Below are 26,354 nucleotides of genomic sequence, written 5' to 3' on the forward strand. Positions count from 1 at the left end.
TTGAAATTGTTTCTGTGTTGGTATATGAAGGCAGAGGCATTCGTCTCTTATACACAGTGAGATAAATTGATATTTAGCATTTTTTTTAGTAACTTTAAAAGGAATGTTGTTGACGGTAGGCTGTGAGCAGTAACTCCTACTTGAAACAAAATTCAACATTTGATATTCCGAAGAAAAATAACCAACCTTTTATAAGCTCACGTAAACACTGTGATACAAGGCTGGCTTTATTTATACATTTGTCTTCTTTCAGTAAGACGTTTACTCTCAAGATTGTTATTATTGTACTTTTAGGAAATAGAAATAACATTGATCTAAAATGCCAATAATGTGCTGCAGGTTTCGTGTGATTCTCAATGACATTAGTTTGCCTCGGGGCTTCCACTCACTGCCACTTCTGGTCAGACAGGTCACACTTTTCTATAATCGTCAATTCTGGTGGTCTCAACAATCTCAACCTTGTCTGGATTCTTTTTGTTTTTATAAACTTTCTTGCAAGGTTGTTTTATTATTACTATCATTGGGTTTCGTGATGAGGTATTTCATTAATTCCCCCCCCCCCTCCTCTTTTCAAGATAACAAAAAATCACATTTCGCATGCCCAATATGAAAGCGAGGGAATATTTGTATGAGTTGTCATGATTAGCCTCCGTGCAGAGTTTTTTGAAGGATTGTTACTTTTGTGTTGGTGGTTATTATTCCTCTGTGAGGGAATTTCTTTAGAGCTGAAGAAAAAAAAAATGGCCACCCCTTGCCTTAAGCAAACGTAAGGCTTTGTTTTGGGCAAAACATTGTCACATGATCGTGCCTTTGAGCACTGCCCCCTACTCTAACCCTGCCTTTAGCGGATTGCTGAGCTTATTCCATTGACAACCTATTGGGGTAGTTTTTTCAAACAGGGCCCAAACACTTTCATGCAGTGTGGTCTTCAGAGCACTCAAGTCCCCCCCCCCCCTTTTTTAACGCCCCCCCCCCTTTTTCTGCAGAGAACACTGGTATGGACTCACTGCCCAGTACATTTGAACTGCTTTACGTTTCGTTTCATTATTCACTGCCTGTTGCAAAGTGTGGGCTCCTTTCAGTGTGGGTACTTGTGTGTGCGCTTGCTAGGGGTTGACCCTTTAAATCTGTGAGATTGGCCACCTGCAAACTCCTTTTTTAGCCGAGGGCTATGTCAGACAAGTTGAAAGTAAAGTTGGGCAGATTAATCCACTCCCTTGCACACATTAATAACTCTTTAGCTGCTCCAGTCTCACGGCTATTTTCTTTACATCTGTCTCCTTGTCTAAACTGCTGAGACCAGCTCCGGGCACATCACTCTATCCTGTCGTGTAATATCGTAGTGCATATATTTTTGTTAAATGCAATAGTTGACACATGGCCACTCCTGACGAATTGATAAACGTACAAGCGAGTGTGATGAACGTGGTAATTTCAACTTAATTCACGAAGAATACATTATCTGAAAGTGCCCGGTGCTATCTGTACAGTTTCCCTGCTTTCTGAAATGGTGAGTACTGCGAAGGTAAGCAGACATAGACCTCTATGCGTCCTCTCACTGATGCGTTTTCTATTTTCCCTTCTACCACTTGCAATCATTGTGTGGTGGCACTATGTGAGTATTATGAACTCAATTGGAAGTTTACGTTTCTAGTTTTGTGCATTTAATCGTGCACACGAGGTGAGGTGGTGGTTAAAATAGCCCATCATTCTGTTTGGATTGATCTAAATCTAACTGAATGGGCAATGTTCGTAGACCTCACGTCTGTAAAGACAAATTAAGCCGCATTCGTAATCATACACTTTTAATACCAGCATCTGAGCATTATAGCTGTTATTTTCAACACCGAATTACAGGTTTCAAGCAAAATAATCACAATTTTGAAAACAAAAATGTCAACAGGAAAAATTGTTTGAGCAAAAAAAAAAAATGCTGCTGTGTTTTATAAATTCATACAAGGGAGTTCATGAAATTAAACTGTTTGAATATTTAAGCAACATGATAGTGCGCCACATGTTATGTCAGTTAATGAGTTTCAGCCCCTGGAGGCTAATCTAATTGCTTTCTATGCTTAGAACTTTTGCATTTGTCAGTCTGGATATCTAAATCCTAATAGAATAAAGCACTTGTTGCAGACTATTCCTGTAGGACATTTAAACATTTAACAACATTTTTTTTAAAAATCTTTTCCTGCCTCTGACAACTTTCAACACAACCGGCATACTAACCAGCGCATTTGTAACATATGGTGCGCGACTACTTCATGTATACTCTCGGCGCATCCCTCTCCTCTGTTCGTTATAACGCGTTAACGTTCAAAAATTGTGTTTTTTTTTTGACGCTGTGAGTTTGAAATTTACAGTGGGAGATTAAGCAATCAACTGCAATTTTTCCACGCAGTGTCCAAGGGCAGCGTGATAGAATCCCGTGTAATTCTTGGCTCCGAGCATGAATAAGATAGAGGGTGGGGGGGGTGGAGTTGGAAGGGGAGCTACCAGCAGGCCTGAACAATGGGTCCAGCCCCTGCAGTGCACCAAAGAATAGCCCCTCTCTGCTAAACTGAGCGCTGAAAGGCTTATTATGGATGGGAGACCCCAAACATTTCTGGCGTGGGGGCTTTAACATGACAAGCTACCGGGCGGGGAATGGACTCGGCAGGCCTCTATTGCCGGCACATAAATGGGGGATGAAGTTTTGTGTTTGTGCACTGCTGCAGAGAAAAGTCTTATTGAGACTTTGCGCAAAACTTTAAACCACTTCGATAAGGCGTGCAAGCGCTGACATGCAATTCAATGATTTTTTTTCTTTCTTTTTTTTTAAACGCAGGATTGATGTTTTTATTTTAGCTGCACCGGAGCTATATTAGCCAATGCAAACTTATTACTGCAGTTGCAGTAAATTGGTTTGGCTTATAGGTATATACGCCCAGCAATTCCAGTATTAGTCTTTGGCTATGTAGCTCCAAACTAGAACAAAACTTTGCATAGTGTGCTCCATAGTAATTAGTTGCTAATGCTAATTCAGGCCGACAGCACACGGGGATCTTGGAGGCCTTCCATAAATGTCACAGAGGCGACCTTTCTGCCCAGTGCTGTGCACGTAATAAGCGGACCTCAGACATGCCGCTCGCTGTACTCTGGTCATACTCGGATAATTAGTTATTGATTTGAAACAATGTTGGGCTAAATATCGCGCGATTAGCTTGACACCGTCGGGTCTTGACACAAGCCCTCTTGGTGGCAATCCACTAAAATATACATTGCAGTCTAATGGAATTCCGTGCTGCCCATCCCCAGACCTTTCTGCAGTTGTTTTATCTGGAACGATCATTATTTTGTGGAGTTAGGCTTTCGTGGGTATTGAGACTAGGGAAATGCAAGACACATTCCACGCATTTATTCTCTAACAAAATAATCAAATATCACGCAAGGTATCATTGTGGACACTGACTTGTTTTTTTTCACGTGACAGTTTGATTCCGTTTTAGTAAGGCTAAAAACACGTGGGAAAAAAAAAACTGCTTTCGTGTTGACGGAATGCATAATTTTCTGATTCCGGTAATTGCATTTTGTGAAGTCTAAAAAGAAACTCACTTCGCGGGTAAAGAGTAATTTGTCTTTGTTTCCCCCCCCACCTCAGCTACTTGCGACATCAAAATTGTGTGTAACACGTTGTACTGCAATACTCTAGATGACTCGAGTGCACGGCAAACCGCGGCACGTTTCACGGCTCCGTGATGCGCCACTGCACGCGCGCGCTTTGCCGCGATGCTGTACAACAATGCAGCACATCCTGCGGATAAGGCAGCTGGCTCTTTAAGCACGGAGCCAATGGCCATTTCCCACTCTTGTGTATCTGGCTCGCTTTTTAAAAAATATACATATATATAAAAAGGTGCGAAGGATTGCGGCTCACAGCGTGGCACGAATATATGGGCTTGTCAGGTAGAACGCAGATCTCGAAGGGTACGCAACTTCGTGGCAGCCAATTAAAGTCGTGTAGAAAGTACAACAGGACGCAGATGTTGTTTACATAGTCCCATATGCTATTCTCCCGTGATAATTCACTGGAGCTCCTCTGAAGTGGAAGGCTGATTCATCAAGCTGGTTCTGCTCGTTTCATGCCATACAATTAATTTATTAATAAACATGCTCATGGCTGAGCTGTCGGAAGAATGACAGGCAATGTACATCGCTTAGTCGTTGGAAGAATAAAAAAAAACAGTAAATAAATAAACGAATTCGTTGCATGTTATTTGAACTTTTTGTAAGATGTCACTCAGTGGCATTATTGCCCAATTGCCTGATGCAATGTCTTTTTAAGTGGGTTGTTTGAATTGGAAATAAAACTTTGATCACTGATGCAAGATGTTCCAAGTATGAACAAATAACCAATGATTGCTGCAATTTACAGACATAATGGAAGTTGCCCTTTTCAAAATGCTATGAAATTGGTAGAAAAATAACATTTGAAATAAAATTAACATTATGAATAACGAAATCCTGATTCACTCAGTAAAATTTGTATTCTCATTTATTGAATGTACCATATATTATTGTTTTAACGCAACTATTGTTATGATAGTCTACTTGTTCACCCTGAAAAGCATAACGTGCACATCAGGGGAGTCTTTGGAAAACAGTGTCAAGATTTGTCACGTACAGTACGGGGTGCCGAATACCATCGCATTTCATAGCCGGTTGTTCCCACCCAAAAACATAATGCTCCCATACATTGCCTTTGACAGGGATATTGTACATTCGTATTAATGTGACATTTCTGACAGTCCATCGTCTATATATATTTTTTTTTACAGGATGTCAGTTGCCAAGGAAGATGTGCCCCGTTTCGCTTGCTATGACGTCTCCTTTCCCTCCGCGCGCTCTCGCCCTGTGCCGTTTCGATGACCCCCCTGACCCCGCCCCGCCCGCCCGCCCTGTGCTCCTCCTCGTCTCGTGCCGCCTTGGCCCCCCGCACGCTGTTTCCACTGTCGCGTTGCTGACCCGCGGAGTCGTCGTCCTCCTCCTCCCTCCCCAACGGAGGAGCCAGCCCGCGAAGGTAGCGGCGGAGTCCTCCCTGGCACAGGGGCCGGCAACCAAAATAACAAGATCTCAAGAGCAGTGATGGCGTCTGAATACGAGACGATGGTGGTGCTTCGTAAATAACTGTCACGAAGCAGTCCTTAAAAAGCCGCACGCGGCTCTGGAGCCACAGGATGCCGACCCCTGCCCATGCTAAACTGGACTCCCATGATAAACTGGACTCCCATGGTAAACTGTCCTTCCATGGTGAACTGAGCTTATATGATAAACTGGACCCCCATGATCAACTGGCCTTCCATGGTGAATTGGACTCATATGATAAACTGGACCCCCATGATAAACTGGCCTTCCATGGTGAACTGGACTTATATGATACACTGGACCCCCATAATAAACTGGCCTTCCATGGTGAACTAGACTTACATGATAAACTGGACCCCCATGATAAACTGGCCTTCCATGGTGAACTGGACTTATATGATAAACTGGACCCCCATGATAAACTGGCCTTCCATGGTGAACTGAGCATATATGATAAACTGGACCCCCATGATAAACTGGTCTTCCATGGTGAACTAGACTTACATGATAAACTGGACCCCCATGATAAACTGGACTCCCATGGTAAACTGGCCTTCCATGGTGAACTGGACTTATATGATAAACTGGACTTCCATGATAAACTGGACTCCCATGGTAAACTGGCCTTCCATGGTGAACTGGACTTATATGATAAACTGGACTTCCATGATAAACTGGACTCCCATGGTAAACTGGCCTTCCATGGTGAACTGGACTTATATGATAAACTGGACTTCCATGATAAACTGGCCTTCCATGGTGAACTCGACTTATATGATAAACTGGACCCCCATGATAAACTGGCCTTCCATGGTGAACTGGACTTATATGATAAACTGGACCCCCATGATAAACTGGCCTTCCATGGTGAATTGGACTTATATGATAAACTGGACCCCCATGATAAATTAGCCTTCCATGGTGAACTGGACTTATATGGTAAACTGGACTCCCATATTCAGGGGTCGGCAACCAAAAGTTAAAGAAGAGTAATCTTGATTTAAAGCTTTCGTGACTGCAGTAATTCATATTCTTAGTTTTTTCGGTAAAGTCACGTTACCGAAAAAACTAAGAATAAGAGTAATCTTTTTTCGAATCCGGTAAACCCCTCCTCAATGTCTCAAGAGCCGCGACGCGTTCTTTAAAGAGCCAGCATGCGGCTCTTTAAAGAGCCAGCATGCGGCTCTTTAAAGAGCCAGCATGCGGCTCGGGAGTCCACAGGTGGGCGACCTCTGTCCCAGCAGCAGGTGCCGGTGAGGGGCGAGCGAGCAAGTGGCGAGTGACGACCGCGACCACGACCGCGGACGCGAAGCTTGCCGCCGACGAACGATCCTCAGCGGTGTGGACCTCGCCACCCGGTTTGGTGACTTCTCCCCATTTCCTGGCGGCTGGCCGGGGTGAGACAGGAAGGAGGTTGAAAACAATTGAGTCGGTCCCATGCCGAGCGGGCGGAGCGGAGCGGGTTGGGCGGGCCCCCCCCCAACCGCTCCGCTTTTGCTGTAGGGAAACGGCGAGAGACGTCAGAGGAAAGGCTAAATCAATAATGGACTCTTGCCGGGCAGTGAGCCCACATCAGGGATAAGAGGCGCGTTAGCCCACCCACCAACCCCCCCCCCCCCCAAATGAAAAAAAAGCAACGTTGTTTTCCGCTCTCCCTCTCGCGGTATCTGTACAAAGAGGGCAACAAAAATTCATATACAAAGTGTGCCCCCCTCCCTCGCCCCCCGCTGGAAAAGGCCGCTCCCAAACCTATTGTTTCCTGTCGAAGATGTGAAATGGAAACTTTGCGCGCGGAAGCGTTGGTAATGACATTTGTTTATCGCGTTCAGTCGCTCCATTGATCGGTTGGAGCTTTGCGTTGCCGGCGTAAGTGCAACGTGTGCGCATATTATTGTACTTGACGTTATAGTTCATGCTTTGCGTTGTATTTACATAAGTTCGGTCTGTGGCTTGAAGGGAAGTGTGCATCATTCGGTAAAGTCACATCTACGTGACTTTACCGAAAGACCCAAAGAATACTAATTCCTGCAGTCACGAAAGTTTTAAGTCAAGATTGGTGAAGCTGTTGCCCATATTCGAGCACCGCTCTTTCAGCATCTTGACACGGTCTGCATTGTCTTGGTTGAGTGACTTGGTGAGTTGATCTTAGTGGAGAATGATGCTTGTTGTTCCTCTTGGATGTTCGGACTATCGGTCTCTCCAGCGAAGAAATGCAAAATGTTTCTGGACGTATATCAGCATCATGTAAATATGTACGTACGCGGTTCAAGAATCCTGAGCTGACTCCACTGCTAGTGCATTTTAATTGGTGAGGTGTGAGTCTTTCATTGCTGAATTAGGTACGCAGATGATATGTTAAACAGTCTCGTTTTCTGCAGGCTCAATGTCAGAATGTCTGCGGGGAATTAATAACTATTTTTCACTGAGGTCAGCCTGCATCAAGTAGGCGTAATAGCTCCCACAATTTCCTTTCATGTGAGCAATGTTCAGTTGTGATTTAATCAATAGAAACATTATAAAGGATTATTAATGTTCTCTTTGTTCTTGAAGAGCCATTCATCAATGAAATCGAGTTTAATGAGATGCAGTTTATGCGAGCTAACTGCAAACGCTCTCACAAACAATGCCCAGCTCTTCAAATCTACACAATAACATCAAACTTCCAGTGGGGGTGATCAGAACGACTGTTAGTGAGAAGACAATCCAGCACAGAGTTTCAATATGTGTAGTTATTGTGACTTGCGCAGACAACTGCAGCACCATTCAATTACATCTGTGGCTTCACTTCCAATGGTCCGTTGAGAAAGCTAGACTGGGCCCATTTATATGCCTCCCGTGTGTGTGTGTGGACTGTGAAAGTTCAACTTTCATTACACGTGTTTTTGTCTGCATCGGTCACCGTTTTTTTTTGTCAAACTCAAGGACACGGCACACACCCTCCTCGATTCACTTTGCACCGCAAGCCAAACCCTGCATTGTCTCGTGGACTTTGCTGGCATTGCCCAAATGCTTTTTTATTTGGGGGGGGGGACATGCAATAGTTCAGGAAATAAAATAATGATGCAAGTGAATGGGGCTATGATTTTTCTTGCGAAATAATAATTTTATAACGGTAACAATAGGAATAATTAATTAATGCTGGAATGTGCGTGTGGCCTATTTCTGTTGTTGTTTAGTTGGAGTGAGAGATATCCAGGGTGTACGCTGGCACACGTGACCGGCTTGACTATGGTAGGATATGTCCACCCCCCTGACGTTGCCCCTGCTGAAACAATAACACACGGAGGACACACATTTCCTTTTCGCTTGGCGACTGGCCCAATGCCGTTTGTAAACTGTGAGAGGTCAATTGCTTTGTGGAGGAAAAAGGGACAGTTAATGGTAAAGTTGTGTCAGACATCCCGCCAGACAGAATTATTGCTCGGTGACTAATGTGGCTCTGTCTCTCACTTTCTCCAGCCTTTATGTGTCCACATTCCATTTTTTTTAGTATTGCTTCATCGTAAATAATGTCTCCTGTTAAAACAAATTACACATTTGTAATCTGCAGTGTTGGGAGCGTGTGTTATGTTAACCTAATTCTTATTATGCGCACATGCAGACCAAAACCCCAGACTTGAATGTGCCCAGCAAATGTGTAGTAAAAATTAGTCTCGCTGAATTATAGGTTTAAAATTAATAACACGGTCTTTTAGGTGATCATTAGCTACATTTAGGTTAAGTAGACTCACTGTGGTTAATGAAGCTTAGCAGTCTGCCGGTAGAATATATTTTATTAATTACTGCCAGCAGGTGAGTGTGCTAAAGAAATGTGTATTTACCATAATGGCAGGCTATCTTTTTTTGGGTACAGTTAGCGTTTAATGAAAATGTGTACACACATACACTTGCCCGCAACCACTGCCGTCTCCGGATTCAGCTTCAGGTTCTGTCGGTATAAAGCACCGGGGGTCACGTGGGTCCCCTGTTCCTTAATCCACACTCCAGACTGACAGCACCTTTGCCTCAAAGGGTCACCGTGCGCCTGCCCTCCCCTTGCTCCACAGGGCCCTCTCTTCTCTTCTTATTGACCCGCTGTGCAATTAAGTGTCTCTGCTCTGATGGGGCCACTGTCCCTGCCCAGAATGGAAATGCGTCCCAGGCACTTTCATTACAATGTCAAGACCAAAATGCCACGCCGTTCTGGAGATAATTAAAAAACATAATATTGGTATTGAATTTAATGGCGGTTATTATGGCTTAATCAATTGCAGGAAATGTATTCAAAGCTCATAGCAGCCAAGGGCCACAAAATAAACATAATTCTTTCCTTTACACTCAGATAAGTCAGTATGGTGGCACTCTTTGTTGGCAAACGTGCAGCTGTATAATGGCAATGTGTACGCTAAGATTAGGGGTATTTAAAATTCCTTAATATCGTAATGAAGTACGATTCATAATTTACACTGTTTACACAAGATCTCAGATATGTAACGATAATAAAACTTTGATTTAACAGGTGTCGTACCGGATTGGGAAAGGTTCATTGTCTTCTGTTGCTGTCTTCACTGCGGCAGGAATGAGTGGCGTAAAATACTCCCCAAGGACAAATGGAGTGTGAAAAGTGATTATATTTTTTATTCAAAAGGGTGTTGCAAGGCATTTACATGTTTGTTTAGAAAGCAGGTTTGCTCAGCTCCACATAGCTAATTTGCAAGGAGGATATGGTATAATTTCATTGGTGTTTGATTAAAAATATCAGATTCTTTTACGGAAAATAATTTTACTGCAATTTGCTACGCACTTGATTATTATTTGCCAATCCATAATTACCGATAATTAAAACCTAGAGTAAATAGAAAATTATTCTATTCTTACATTTACCATATTCCCTCCCAAAATATTTATGATTTTAAACGGAACTTGCTAAATGTGAAACATATGAAATGAAGTGTTGCGTTGGCTTCATGAGATGCATTTCATGAATCAGTGCATTTTAGTTTGAACCTTGAACTTACTTTCGAGGAATAAGATATCTTGCTCTGCTGAATAGTTCACACTGTATTTTAAATATAGAACTATTTCACCGAACATATAAAATTAACCTTTTAAAATGGCATTATTGATATATATGTAAAGTAGAAATATATTGACTTTTTAATGAATTCTCCTTTTTTTCACATTGCATCTATGGCCCTGCGCATGAGATTAGATGACGGGGAGTATAGGTCACGATGAAAATGATTTCGGTCTCCGTGTACGCATGTGTGCATGATGTTTAAATGGCTTTAAAAAGCTCGCCAGGGCATGTGGGCCTGCCCTTGGCTCAGGCCCAGCCAGTGGACAGGTGGCCCCTTTTGGCTCAAGGGTCAGTTTCCCTTTCTCCCTCATCTCCATTCAAACTGCTCTCCCTTGTCACCATCCCGGCGTCCTCTACCCCTCGAGCCCTGCAGCATTTTGCTTTTGCTTCCCAGAGCGACTGTGCCCCCCCCCCCCATGCATCCTGCTGCCTAGTCCAGCGAAGGATCACTTAAGTCTGCCCTCATGGCAGTGATTGATGATTATGATTGATGGCCGTAATGATGATGGTAACCTTCTTTTTAAGCACCGGCACTAATTTTTGGCCATAAAAGATTTCTTTTTCGTTCTTTTATATTTCCTTGACACACGCACAAAAAGAGTACTAAAAAGTGCGTAAAAATAAAATTTGTAATCTTCAGACGAAGACCTTTTGCTCTGATATATGGAATTCAAAACGGTTATATCTCCGGATATATAAATCTTAGTGAAATAAATATTAATTTTGAGGATATAATTGAATCAAAAGGCATCATAAAGCTATTTTATGATCCGCTCATATCTCAGCGGTGAAAAGATTTATTATTCAGAGTAAATACGCGTCTTCAGTGGCTGAGAGCTGTAAATCTGAGGTGGCTGAAAGCGTCAGATTCAGTTATAACTCACGGCGGCTCACATGCATGAGGATTGCCATGAGCTGGTGATTTACAATCACAGACGGGGCCGAGTCCCAGCACCAAAATAACAGTGGATGTATAATAATAATATGACGCTCAGACAAAAGAACGACCACATTCATATTTCAATCAGGCTTCATACCACAAGGAAGAAGTCAATCTTGTTCATGTGCGCGTGTTTGCCTGTTTGCAAAGAGCGCAATGCGTGATAAGTGTGAGACTGTTGTTGTTATTATATTCGCATTGTGGTTAATCTGTTCCCCCGTATATTTTGTTTACCTTTATTATTGCATACACACCTCAATATATTTGTATCTCAATATAAATATATGTTTCCCATCCTACTTAATACCTTTTGTAACTGATACTTGGGACGAGTATTGACGGATAGTATCATAATTTGGACTACTACTGCAAGGAAAGAAATACCAAGTGTACAGTATTACCTACCGAAATGAAATGGAACACGGAATGTTTACTACGCCTTTTACAACAATATGCCCGTGCAACAAAGAAATGCAATACTGTACTACATAAATTATAATTACTGAGCTCTGACTGCTTTTATTTATTTACTTATCTCTGCCTTTGTGAACATCCTGATTGCTTCTGGGCACTCATTGCCAATTGTGCTCGTGTGTTGGTCAGTTTGCTCTGAATATATCACAAATGGACTCTGCGTGTGTTGCATCTTTTTTTTGTTCGCGAGTGCCCATTCATTGGTGATATGCAATGTGTTGCGCTGGCTTCGCACAGATTTTGAGTGTATAACTTTTAATTTCAGCCACCACAGGCACTGAATAGAAGTGGTTTGACAAATACCAAACCACTTGTCTCTTACCAAAATGGTTGCTATTTTTTGGCTGTGTGTGTACAATAGATTTGATGATGAAGCTTACAATACGCTGTACTCAAAACGGCTTGTCCTTGATTTTTTTATTATGCTGATACGCCTTTGTGCAGCTAAATATTTATTTGGAATGATATGGCACTTAAAAGTCTGAATCATAAGTGTGTATGTGATGGAAACGCCTTCATCTGTCTGTTTGAATTATCTTATATTAGTTTTTTTCTGGCCTGTTTTATTATTTTAAAAAATGTATTCGTGCTTAATATTATGTATGCATGTATGTTGAACTTATTTCGCACTGTACATAGCGAACCGTGCTAATAGGTGGTACGGGGGAAGGACAACAAACGAAACATAAAGAACAGCTCTGAAGAAATTAGTTTTTAATCTAGAGTATTTAAAAGTGCATAGCGCCAGTGCCTTTCTAATATTCGAAAAAGACCGTTCCAAACAGCCGCAGAAGCACATCTGAAAGCGCGCGATGCGGTCACCATCTTTGTTAGATGGCCACCCAAAAGCTGCTGCAATGATGACCTGAGTCCGCCTGATGGTTTATGCTCCTTGACGTGATCAGCAACGTATTGTGGTTCATTTGTGGCAACGTGTGCGGTGAGCCTGCAACTGCGGCGACAGGCGGACCATGTGACCCCCTCTTGCTCTGTCCACTGCCCGAGGAAGGCTCCTGTGCCGCACAAGATCTCGCATCAGGCGTACCCGCAAGCGCTGAGACGCGCTCGCCAATGGAAGCACATTCGACTTTGGTGGATGGTCAAACAGAGAAGAAAAAAAGCCTACAGACACGTGTCCAGTTGCATGTTAACGTGTCTATGTTAGACAGGAACACGTGGATTAAGGAACACAACACAAATGTAACACGTCACATCAAGTGGGCTTGAGCATGCTACGTCGCCAGAAAGGGTCGTTGGCCATTGGAAGAGAATGTGGATGGAATGGCAGTGAAAAGGGGGAACATGCCTTAAAGAATGATCACCACGCAGATGGAGCAATGAGATCTGTCAATGTGCAGGAGGAAGATTTATCGTGGTAACGCAGGACTGAGGGGGATGGTGACAGCATGGGAGGCCTTCATCCACCAGTAGACCACGGCTAATTATTATGATGGTAGTCGGGGAATTTACATGTCAGATTTTTGCGCGTGTGTGTGTATATATATAACGCAGTTCGCACAAATGAAGACTGCGAAATGCGTTAATACAGAGTACAGGCGTCCCTAGCGCAATGGCCCCCCTCCCCCCCACAAAGCGTGAATTCGTAGTTATGCCATTCATCTGCTAGGGGCATACCTCACACTTACCACTATGGGTTTCACAGTTACACGCTGAAGAAAAAAAATAAAAAAACCGAAGTAAAAAACTCATTTTAAATTATAACGTTTCAAATGAAGAGAAACATATTTTGCAGGTTAACCAACTAAAATCCAAATCTTCTGTCGTTACCGCATCAGTCAGGGTAGCGTCAGCCATCTTGGATCTGAGTAGAAGCTGCCAAAGGCGGCGTTCAAGAAGCCATGAAGTTACTCTTTATTAAGTCATCTTTTGTAAGTAGTCATCTTTTTAAGCTACATTACTATTTGTTATTAAACGTCTCATTAAGCAATGTTTGTAATGATAATGATATGATTATTAAGTACGGCATTTATACGTTTTTTTTGTAAATCCGGGGCGAAATAAATGAATTCATACTTATTCTTGGTTCTTTCGGTAAAGTCACGTGACTTCACCGAAAGAACCAAGAATATGAATCCCTGCAGTCACGAAAGCTTTAAATCAGAATTCATACTTATGTTTTGTTTGCTAACGCACCTCCCCCTTTATAGCATGTGTAATGTCTATGGGAAAACAGGATTCATACAACGCGATTTGACTTACGCTCTATTTTCAGGAATGCTTGTCACGTAATGCGAGGGACGCCTGTATATGATTTCCACAAAAATGCTAATCTAGCTCAATAAAATCTATAAACAGACACGCAAACACATACAAACATACATTTATACTCCCCTCTCTCCATTTCATCTAAAAAAAAAACACATTTTCCAGGGCTTGATAGGTTTGAAAAAGGATGGAGAAAAAAAGAGTTGTTCCATTTTTGGAGTAAAAATGCCAGATGGCTGCCTTGAGTAACCTTTATTTTAGCTGCCCTATGGAACACCCCATTCATACAAAGCTGGGGACAACCAGTGCCTCCTTCTCCTCCCACCCTGGCTCCTTCTCCCGGACCACACTGACATTAAAGCTGCCGCGAGTGTGGCGTGCCTTGCGTTTCCCGCGTGCGTGCCCAGCGGACGTTAGTAGCCAGCGCGATCGCAGCGGGCATGCTTGCCGCGCGTCATTTTTCAAACTAACAGGCGGCGTACGCAAAGGTTATTGAAAATGGACGCATGGCTCCCATGCGCGGCACTTGCAAGGCGTGCAAAGGTTATTTCCCGGAGAGAGCGTGCGCCAAACGGATGGCCGCAGCTCTCCGCCCCGGTGCGACAAGCTACCAGGCACTGTTAGTCTCTGCCCCGTCGCTCTGCTTTGGATCAGCCACTGATGAATGATTCCCCAGCAATTTTTTTTCTTACATTTTATTGTTCGTACAAAGTGGTCAAGCTACCATCGTCACCTGCAGAGCTCCGCTGGTGTGCAGCGCGCTCAATTCAGAGTTATGCACGGGCGTCAAATTTGACACTGACCAATAGTGTCACAAATCTAATTTGAGAAAAAGGAATCGTGGTTAAAAATACATTTCAGGTGATGGGTCTTCATTTGTCTGCGCATAATCTAACGTATGTGATGAGGGCATCACTTTCTATTTCCCTCCCCAAGCAATGCCACTAAATAAAACTACCAATGACAGATACAGATTGGTTACATATCCTGGAGACAATTTATTTTGTGTGATATTTAAATGCCATTGTTTTTAAAGAAAATTGAATTTGTGAATCCCGGTAAGAGTACTCTAGGTCAGCGAGTTTTAACATTCAGTCTGGTGCCACAATGTTCTGTGTCAACCATTTTCCCCTAGTCTTGGTTCTTTCAGTAAAGTCACGTGACTTTACCGAAAGAACCAAGAATATGAATCCCTGCAGTCACGAAAGCTTTACATCATTTTTTTCCCCTATTCACATGTACACGCGGTATTGTTTGGTATGCCCATTGCATCAATGCACTCCGTGCTCAGACATTAATTAGTCGGTATTCAGAGGTAAATAGGGTTCATATAACAAACTTTCAAACTCCTGCACGAGGTTTTATTGACACAACCCCAACCATCAGCCGATTATTATTTTTATTTTAACTCCCAGAAATTTCGAACGACACATTGCACAGAGAATACACTTACATGGTTACTACGTAGCGGACCCCACATGAGTGGGATAAATGCGTGGAAGAAGAAGGAGGTTACTACGTCACAAAACTTTACTAATTGAAATGCATTGTTCGTGATTTTGTTTTGTCAATATTGTTAAACATTTAAACGTGAATGTATTAAACGAATCTAAAATGTACTTTGTTATTGCAATTTTAATAGTATTAATACATAGTGTTTAGAGCACAGTTATCTATGTCATGGCAGGATCAGTCAATGGCTTATGCTTTGACCAAATCCGAGTGCAGGTGCTGTGTGGATTATTACATCGCAGGATCGTGAAAGATGGCAACAGCTTGGGGGGCCCTTTGTCCAGCAGTGGAGTGATCATGGCTGCTGAGTAATGATCATATTAAGCCAGCAAAAAATAACTTAGAAAAAAAAACCTGATAAATTTGGTTCAAGTATCAAGCCCATTGGATTTTCCGAGTAGATTACCAGATGAAGTTCAAAGCAGTTTGAATGAAACATCGTATATGTTGACATTTAATTCAGTGATGAAAAAGTCTTAAGTCATCAGCAAGGAGCTTTATTGGTCAGAATTCGATCAATACATTGGCACGCATAAATATTTTTTTGTAACCATGACAATCTTGTCGGGTGGTGGAGGGTTATTGGACTCAAGTTTTTCAAAGTGACGTCAGAAAATGTTTTGAAAAGTTTATTGGATCAATAAAGCCACGCGAATAGAAATGGAGAAATTATTAACCACACCGGTTTTGCTTATGGCATCGTCATTATTTTTTTGTTTGCAATACAATTGATGTTGAAGTTATCATTGCACCAATTGAGTTGTGCCCTTTGAATTGTAGTCAGAATGTTATATATGGATGCATTAAGGATACATCTTGTCCAGGAGGATATTAATATAGGATGCAGATATATTAGCCCTGCGTTATTTGATGTGCCTGGCAATTCTCAGATGAGGTGTTGTGATTAATTCTGATCTGAAGACACTCCTGACCCCATGCTTAGCCAGAGTTGCTGTGAAGTAGTCTTATGATCGTTACACTTTCAAGGAAGGCTTGTTCTCCAGGGTTCATCATTTTCGCTGAGCTACTCGAAGCATTTATCTTGTTGCATGTTAATGAGGAAATGTGCTCAAAGATGCAGCATGCCACCCATAACACTCTTATCAATTGCTACTGGGGGGTGGGGGAGTGCAAGCTTACGCCACCTGTGGGAATATTAATTTACGTTCTGAGCTGATTATTAGTGGAGTAGGATTCCCACATTTGTTGACATTGGCAAGTCAGGTAACAGTACGTTTCTGATTCCCATCTTGGCCACGAAGTATTACATCCCATTCGGATGTTTTTTTGGGTATAAAACACGACAGAAAATACAACTCTCTGTATCTGTTATGACATATATATATTTACAATATTATTTGCATATGTAATTATGAAAACAAACACCCCCAAATATTCACTCTTCTGTGATGTATTTTTTGTTTCTAAAAAATACGTAACGTTAACTGTATACATTGATTTAACTGTTTCAATCTGTATGCATCGCTAAAGCTGTACACACATACATCTTTGCTAGTTCACCTTTGCCATACGAGAGAATAAGAAGACTAAATATTTGTATATATTATCTATCAATATTTTTTAAAAATATTTATATTATATTCATGGCCCTTTGAAAAACCACTGTTAGGTGAAGCCCTCTACACACAACCTTTTAGTCATTGAGATGTATGGCTATACTTTACCACGCTGGTCAGTGAAGTGTTAGGGGGGTTCGGGAACAATTCACATTGAGTTCGCTAATGATGTTAGCCATGGTTGGAAATCAAACTCAGGTCGTCTGGTTCACGGTGCAGTGCGTTAACCATTGCACCACAGCTCCTATTAAGACAAATCCCGAACGCTGCACCTGCATAGCACTTTGAGGGCTTGCATGCAATATATGTAATCTGGAAAGTCCCAAGAAATAAGTGTGTAATTATGCACCCATCAATACATTTAATATACTTCATTATTCTCAGACACTATTTGTGTTATATTTGCATTATTTATGGTAATTTTTACGTTGCTATTTGACATTGCAACTCCATAGTAGACTGTTGCGATGAAGTGGTGGCACAGTGTTGAGCACACTGGCCGATGAACGTAGCCATGTAAGTTGGATTTCTGGCCATGGGTATCAGTGGTGAGTGATATCTGCACAGACCTGAGAGCCCCCTACTTCAAACCCCCCCTGCCCCCCCCCAAACCAAGTGTGACGAGGTCCTCATCCAGCAATGGATTGACTAAGAGCTGTAGATTACATAACAAATAACAGGATATACACGAACGTATTGTCTTGTCTGTTTAGGTGATATTACCAAAAAACAGCCCCGGACGTACGATTGAACGGGCATTGTGCTTTAAATTTATACTCAAGCTGCATACAAAGCATCACAATGGACTGGTCTCTTCCATCTTGCTCGGAAAAGATAAACGAAGCGTGAATTGTGTGTGCTTGTTGACGACAAAGGGGATTCTTGGAATCCAAATAAAAAAATATTTCCGTGTTATATATATTATTGTGAATGTTTACACTCTGCACATATCATTTGGCCTAATTGGGCAATGACATGATCGCGCAGGTCAGAGGTGAAGGTTGGGGGTATGTGTGGAGTCTGAAAGCGGGGAATCAAATGTATGTGTGCATTCACCCCACACGCTGGGTGCTCTGATACACCCTAATTAAGCATGATGAAGGTGAAACAGTGTGTTTTAGTTGTACAGTTATGCGTATGCATTAAAACTTTTTTCTCCAAGCCCCGTGTGCAATTAAAGCAGGACGCTGCAAGAGAAAAACTGGAAGTTTCGGCGTCTGCCTCGATTCACGTGAAAATTGCCCAAAAAAATGATTATCCTCGCAAACATGTGCACCGTGATAAAGCGTGCGCACCCTTTTTGTCGGTGGGAAATTACAAAATAATTAGGGAAGCGACATAATTATGGTTTTGTTTGGCATCAGGTCACATTTCAATCTGATATGACGGAAAGTTCATGTGTTTTAGTTTTTCTTAGAAAGGTGCCCAAAGAAATCTCTCATTACAACTGTCTACTGATCTAAATAAAAATGTCCATATTTTTTGACACTGTATATCAGGAAAAAACATTTACATGGCATACGCACAACTCCAACTAAATTTAATTATTATCCCACCGTGAAAATATTTCACAATCACCCAGCAAAAATTGGGGATTACTTTTTTTATTAATGGAATTCCTGTGATGGTGCACACTGTAAAGGGGGTTTAAATGGCTTGCCAATGCCCTCTCCTTGTCTGTCAACCCTGCTCTATATTTGCAAACAGCTGCCCTGAGGGGTATTTATAGCTAATTCATTTTCCACTAACGGCAAAGGGCTGTTCTGCCTTCCGCAACTGTGGCCAGTGAAGAAAAGCGACATTCGGTAAAGTGGCTCATTGCGCCAAAGCGCACGCCCGAGACCAACCTGTCAACTCTCCTTTCCCACTGAATGCAATCTCAGCGGCCATTTTTTTTGCAAGGTGGATTCACTCTATTGGCTCGGGTTAGGCCACCTGATCACGAATGTGGTTGGATTGGTGTGCATCTCATTTATTCTATAAATTGGCAAAATGATGAGTCTTTGTTCACTTTCTTGTACTGGCTCATTTATAATTCATGAGTTCTGGCAGTAATTGCAGCACATAATTATAGCATGAGACAGGCATTACAAAACAAGCTGTAGTTGGAATGTTTTACTGCGTGTATATTTTTTCGTCTCGTACACTCTGTAAATGTTGTATAAACAATAAGCAGTGAATTATATTCTGCTGTGGATGCACACATCATAAATATGTTTAAAAGTACACAGCTAGATTATTGTAAACTGTATTAAGTGGTAACCGGTGTCTACCCATATTTCATAGTATTTGGATATCAGATCAAGCCATCTTTATCTATAGAACAAATGTTCACACAGCTGAATATAACTATCAAGTACAACGTGACTAAACTTGTTTGCAACACTTAATCACGCATTATTTATAACCTACGTTCATCACATTGTAACACACTGCATACACTCCTCATTGAGTTCTATAGTTATTCAGCAGCAAATTGATAATCCACAGCATCAATCATGGGGGTTGCTTGGCCATACTTCACCACATTGGTCCGTGTGGGTTGGTGAAAGAGGGAAAGGGGGGCTTAGAACCAATTCAGGTATCGCCACTGACGTTAGATTTGCCCGAAAATTCATACTCGGGTCACGGGGTTCATCGTGCAGGGCACGAACCACTGTGCTTGCCGCTCCTCACTCATACTTACCTGCCACTCACGGAATGTTTTATCTGATTATGGAAACCATTATCACAAGTAGTGGCAGCAATAGTATATTATTATCATTTTAAACTAGTGACCCGCTTTGTGCCTGGCAACATTCATGTATGTATCTGCCTGTTTCTTTGCAATGCCTTCGTGGGACTGTCAGAGTTTTAGTCATTTCCATTGAATGTTATTTATTGTTTATAATCTATATTACTACCAGTAACGCAAAAAAAAAACAAAGCAATTACATACTTGGCAGTTTCTCTCATTTGACGTTGTAAATAACTTGATGTCACCAATAGTGTTGCCATGTATTCCGAGCACTTGGTAAACATGCATTCCTAAATTTAATACGAATGGACATACATACTGAGCATGAACCATCATGCAAACTCCGCTCTTCCTTGCAGCGGCTTTTGGCTGGACATCGAACAAAGACGGCCACTGCGTCGCACGCTTTCAGCTATGCACATTTAAATAATAATTAGATTGAATAATTTTCTTTGGAACTGATTTTTGTGTTTAGTTTGTCGTGCTTCCTCTGAACCTCCGATTAATCGCGGTTGGCCACGTACGGTGCGAAAGACGTTCAACATACATACATACATACTGTGTGTCTGGTAGAGTACCGATTATAACATTTGCAGGCAAACGCCAGACACAGCACATCCACCTACAAGGACAAACAGACAATAGTTAGTCTCAACGCTTCTCTGGATGAACTATCGGCATATCTGCAGGATAAATGGTAGTTCAGGCCTATGTAATGTTGGCTTGTGTAGATCAAAGATAGTTCCAGCTGTGACTGTGGAGCGGAAACAAACAATGGGGCACACAGTCAACTGCTGCCCATCAAAACCATTCAATATTAACACCAAAGCAATTCTCCAGCTTACAACCGACACTGTCGAACGGTTAAAGAAAGTAGACATCAATTTTTTTTGTACGTGTTTTTGCTGTTCCAAAAATAAGTTGCTTATCCCTACAGCATGCCAAACGAAATAAGGGGAGCGCATTGTGCGTGACTGCCATCTTCACACATCATGTTATGACGATATATTTCTTAGTCATACATCCAGAGCCGTATTTTCAGTGCTACGTGCGTGTCGGTGTGAGCTTGGATTAGCGGTAATGCAGCGGTTAGTGCACTGCGCTACGAACCCAGCGACCCGAGTTGGATTCCCGCTCAAGACGAACACCAGTGACGGTGCACAGCCTCCCCTAGGTCGACTCAGCCTCAAATGAGTGGCGATATTTGCGGTGTGCAAATATCGCCACGAGGGAGACAAAGGCGACCGGGCGTCGTGCCGGCCACCCATCCCGTCGTGCGTCGTGCCGGCCTTAATAGGTGCTCGCTAACGGTCTGTTAAGGCTATCCGGATGATCTTTGTCTTAGTTTTGGGCTCGGGTTAGGAAAACTATACCATTGTTTTCTTGAAGCAATTATCAAGGGGGTGCAATGGAGGGAGGGAGGGAGGGGGGGTGTGAGCTGGGATGTGAATCTCGTCAGCCTGGCCGTAGTAAAATGGGCAGAATCTCGTGTAGCTACACAACCACACTACATTTTGTCCTGCGTCAAGATTTGTGTAGTAGGGGGGTGGCGAATTGCAGTCTGATTTCACGTGGCGGGGGGGGGGGGAGCACCTTATATTGAGTGCAGTCCGTGAGATGTGTCTTGTAATTATTTAAAATTACACCGACTGTGTGAAATTGTATTGCGTAGGACTACTGCTAGACTAAGAAGAAGGCTGGGCATTTGGATTTTTTTTTTACACGTGTAATATTGAATTAAATGCATTCAGCATTTACTGCTCCCTTTTCAAGATGGAAAGCTTTGCGTAAATGTTTTTTTTTAACAGAGTGATTCGCATTTTATAGTTAGAGCATTTCACGCTGGTGAGGTACTTATTTTCAAGAAAATGTGAGACTTAAACACCTGTACGAGTTTAGTCTGAAATTGAACAATTCCCACACAATTGTTACATTCTGAAAATACTTTACATGTTAACGTGCATGCATTTTCTTTACTTTTCATCACGTTCAAACCATAAAAGCACGGTGGTCCTCCTAACTCTTTGCTTGAACAGTGCGGAGTTTTGTTCGCGGGGGTGGGGGGGATGTTTCTTGTTTCTTTCTTTCTTCAATGTGGCCTGCATTAAATGTATTTTTTAATGCTCGTTGTGTTGTCAGCAGGGGGCGCTCTTCCTCTTCCTGAGCTGTGGCTCACACACAGAGCCAGTGTGGGGGGTTTCACAGATCGCACTAAAAGCACGTGTGTGGTTCAAGTACACAGAGACGGATCAATTCAAATGACGGCGTTTTTACTGCTGCTGCTGCTGCGGACAGAACGAAATGGTTTGTTTCTCACTTCGCATTGATCTAGCACGTATGAATTAACACTTTAAATTTGCATAGCTTTTTTTTTCCTGCCACGTTAACAGTACGCTCAACAGGTACACCTACACCCATGTCGTTACATTGTGAAGTTTACTACATTGTTATTTAGTAGATTTATATTATTATTGTTGTTGTTACTGGGAAGGTGAATGCTTGTGGCCTGGCAGCTGCAAGGGGCTGCTATAAAAAGAGAAGCCGCATTTTATTTGGCATTGACGGTGGGATTATTGGAACGGCTGTTTTCCACTGACGATACCAAAACTTGAGACGCGGGCTATCGGGTACCGGGCCTGGGCAGGCGCTGTCGAAAGAGGCTGCGACACGCTGGCTAAGCCTGCAGATTTAATTGAGATTTTCAGAGTGAATTCCAGAGCTCAAGTTTGGCAGGGTCCTGTGTGTGTGTGTGCACAAGCGGGCGGGCCAGCGAGGGGCAGCCGGCAATGAAAAATGCCAGACCAACTCATGACAAAGCTGGCTTTGGTGCCACTTAATGCGCTTATTACCAATGCACGGCGCCTTTATTATAGTTTATAATTTGTGCTTTGTTAGCCTTTGTAACCTTTGCTTTATCTAAAGGCTGTTTGATAATTTTTCCCTCAAAGTATTTTTGATCCCAATGCCCTTTTAGTTTTAATTACAGTCATTTGTGTTTTTTCTCTGCACGTTTGGGGAAAAAAAATACCACATTAAACATTTCTACTTTGTACTTGGAATAAACTTCCATTAATAAATTATATCGGTGGCTCTAAAGCTGAACAGGCTGACAATATGCCTAAATGTAAGCACAATCCTGATGTGTTTTTAAATGGGCATCAGGAAAGGGTGTCAAATTTGAAAACGCAAGGTTTATAAATAAAGTTGAAATGAGGTGAGCACTTTATAATGGTTCTTTGAGAGAAAATAATTTAATTTAATCGAATGCACATCAATATTCATTAAATGCTGACAGTATGAATTAAACAGACATACATTAGTACAACACAGTGTTCGAGATCAATATTGAATGCTTAAGTAATAGAAAAATGTTAGGAACACAAGCACACAATTCGGTGTGCCAGAATTACCTTTTGTACATAAAATCAATACAAAGAAAAATGTGCAAGCAATATACCATAAATAAATGGGAATTAATTTTGTTTAATAATAGCTGCAATGGATTACCATGAACATCGCAAATTACATGTCAATGTCCCAATCAGACTTTTTGTCAGCTTCGGTTCTGCTTTATTAATTGCGCCGTCCGCGTTCACAATAAATGAAGCGTAGTTTTGTGTGTGTGTGTGTGCGTGTGTGTGCGTGCGTGTGCGTGCGTGCGTGTGCGTGCGTGTGCGTGTGTGTGTGCGTGTGTGTGTGCGCGCGTGTGTGTGTGTGTGTGCGCGTGTGTGTGCGTATGCCTCCTTGTTCTCTCCTCTAGATTTGGGGGCGGCGCGATTCCTGGCCCTTTCCCTGTTTATCCGGCAGCCCACAACGAGCGGCCGGGGAGAGCTGAGAGAACGCAGAGCAGGAAATGAATAGCGACCTTCGCCGGGGCTGTCCCTGCCAAGTCCACGCTTCCTCATCTCATTTACTGTCTCTCTGGCCGCCATGTGACAGCGCCGAATAAACCTGGAGAAGGGGAGAAAACAACAACAACAACACTTCGACTTCCTCAGTAGAAGCACGAGTGAGGGGTGATTGCTTGGAGCCTCTGATTCCGATTCTTTTCCACACACCCCACTGCCATCCCCTGAGAAAGAGCTGGGGCCCTGCCCCCCCCGCCCAACTCCAACCCCCCCCCCATTGAAAGTTTTCTGGCTCTCTGTGGGTGCAGCAACATTGACCAGCCTGTGTGCGCAATCCCAAAGCAGTTCCAAACGTCAATTGTGTCCGTGCGGTGTGATCTACTCTCGATTTGCACACGCAATTCGTGCGGCAATGTCGGACGTTCAATGGTATTATGCGTGGCCTATGTTTTTCAGAAATGGTGATTTTCAATAAATCAAAATGTCATAATACAAATTGAAAATGCTATCATGGTGTTTGCCCACGTGCAAATGTTGCACTGCATATGAAGACATCGCGTATTCAACATTTCAAACAATAGATATTGCTTCACTGTGATCTTTACATGTGTATTACTTTTATCGATCACAAAGCCTGAATGCCGTTCGAATTTCTGCCAACCGTGCCAGGTTTTGTGCGAAGGTTTGTTGATGCTTATTCTGTGCACCTCTCAAACTTTGTTTTGGTCAGCATCGGGCAAAGCATTATTTATGGAGATTCGCAGTCCTCATGGTTGTGATGTTGAAATATGCCTCTAACGTTGTTTTTAACAGAGCCCAATGAGGATAAATAAACGCTATCTCTAACTCTCCACACCAAACACATCTGACCTAACAGCAAGTCAAATGGTATCATAGGAAATGTCAGCATTCTGTTAGGTTTATGTAACTTGCTTCAAACTGATAATTAGCAGACCCTGATAATTCTCATGGGTACCAATTAATGATAATTAAAAGGGAACACTATGGGTATGAATATGATTCATTTACACCCCCCCCCCCCTGTCCCCTCCCCTCCCTTCTGGAAGGTCAGTTCGCCAGAATGCCACGCATTTTCTTTCCCTCTACGTATACGTTTTTTTTTATTTCATACAAGCTACGTATGATTGCAAACACAACAACAATTAAAGAGTGTACAGAGGGCGATCAATATATAGACACCCCACTTAAATAAATTATTGTTAGAGAGAAAACAACGTTTACATCGAAAGCCTCGACTTCGCTATCTCCAATCTCAACGCTGAACGCTTATTAAATATTTCAAAATTTCCCGTGAAACACTTTGCCCGACATCCCTTTTGCAATATTCAATCACCTGTTGAGAAGGAAATGAGAGGGTAACTGGAAATCGGTGGGGTATCCGTAAATGGATCACCTCGTACTCCATACGCTCATTATACAGCTGGGAGTAAATTAAATACATTCTCTGTTGACACTGGGTGTAATCTACACGTGTCAAGTTCATTGCACTGCACGCGTTTTATTTCTCGAATAATAAAGTTGAAAGTGCCCAATGCAAATTGACCCCAAGTACAGTACACTGATATTGCGTTACGCCGTGAATCAACGACAAATTATTTCGTCTTTGCCGTCTGAGCGATGCGGCATCAACGCAACGCACGCGGCCAACGCAACGAGATCAGCCACACACGAACACGCAACATCAACATCTGCTGGCGACGTCAAGATCGAGAGGCGTCCGAGTGTTTTTCCTTTTCCTCTTGGCCTGCAGCGAGGTTGTGACCACTGCGATGCGTAAGCGAAGCGACTTGGCCCGACGTGCCGCTATGTAGCTTTGACCCCGTGTGCATATGTGGGAGACTTTGCTCTGAGTAAGCGGCTGCCTTTGGCAAGTTCTCTTTTTTGTTTATATATAAAATGCGCGCTGCTGCTGCTGCTTTAACACAAAAAATAGACCGTCCAACACTTGACAAGCAACGAGCCCGGGGTTAATGCTGTGTTTCCCTGCGCGACGATAGGACACGTGCGCTCAGCAATAAATGTGTTGCCTTCACCGCTCTCGATGTCAATAAAAGCAGAGTGTACGCGGGGCAGATCAGATTTACTAACTGTTGTCTAGAATTAGGTTTAAGAGGCTGTGACCTGATTACATCGGATATTTATGTACGCTGCGTGTTTTAGTGCTTTGCCGCCTGTAGAGCTGTGTTTTATTTCCCTATGTCTGTTTTAATTGTTGAACATAGAAAAAAATAAACTTGCTGGGTAGAATATACCAATATCATGTTCTGTATCGTTTGAAAATAATCAAGGTTTATTATACAGTTTACTAATGAAAGATTCACAGAGTAAAACATAAACTTTTAGGAAACAGCAGGTGTGGCAATGAATTCATCATCGCACAATGGCAACACATTACGGCGCTGTGCTGTATGTTGAACTTCTTTCGCGCCGTACGTAGCCAACCGTGCTAATCGGAAGTGCGGTGGGAAGGAAAACAAAACTGAACACAAAAATCAGTTCTCAAGAAATTTGTTTTCAAATTAGGTTTATAAGTGCATAGCTCCAGTGGCTTCCTCATATCGGAAGGAAGAGCATTCCAGACGGCCGCAGAAGCGCATCTGAAGGCGCGCGATGTGGTGACCACCGTCTTTGTTCGATGGTTAGCCAAAAGCCGCTGCGAGGATGACCGGAGTGAGTGCTCTGCGTTGTGTCACTTATTCTCTGTAGAAGTTTTATTTGTATTACTCTTTGGTTCTTTCGGTAAAGTCACGTAGGTAGAAAAATAATAGATCACGACGTTTCGATCGCAACACAAGCAATCGTCATCAGGTGGGACAACCACAGCAAGAAAAAAACT

General features: G+C 42.5%; 2 long non-coding RNA genes across 2 annotated transcripts in view; one reads left to right on the forward strand and one right to left on the reverse strand.

Moving 5' to 3' along the window:
• Positions 1 to 26,354, reverse strand: part of LOC142924421 (uncharacterized) — a 258,403-nt gene that overhangs the window by 142,079 nt on the left and 89,970 nt on the right. The gene's annotated exons all lie outside the window — the stretch shown is intronic.
• LOC116941902 (uncharacterized) lies at positions 673 to 25,767 on the forward strand. The gene is made up of 3 exons (XR_004402737.2): positions 673 to 1,510; positions 21,789 to 21,953; positions 23,410 to 25,767. It is a non-coding gene; the product is annotated as an uncharacterized LOC116941902 (long non-coding RNA).

This window comes from Petromyzon marinus, chromosome 13 (genome assembly GCF_048934315.1).
Source record: "Petromyzon marinus isolate PM22_M1 ecotype Great Lakes invasive population chromosome 13, UKy_Petmar_22M1.pri1.0, whole genome shotgun sequence".
NCBI classification, from domain to species: domain Eukaryota; kingdom Metazoa; phylum Chordata; class Hyperoartia; order Petromyzontiformes; family Petromyzontidae; genus Petromyzon; species Petromyzon marinus.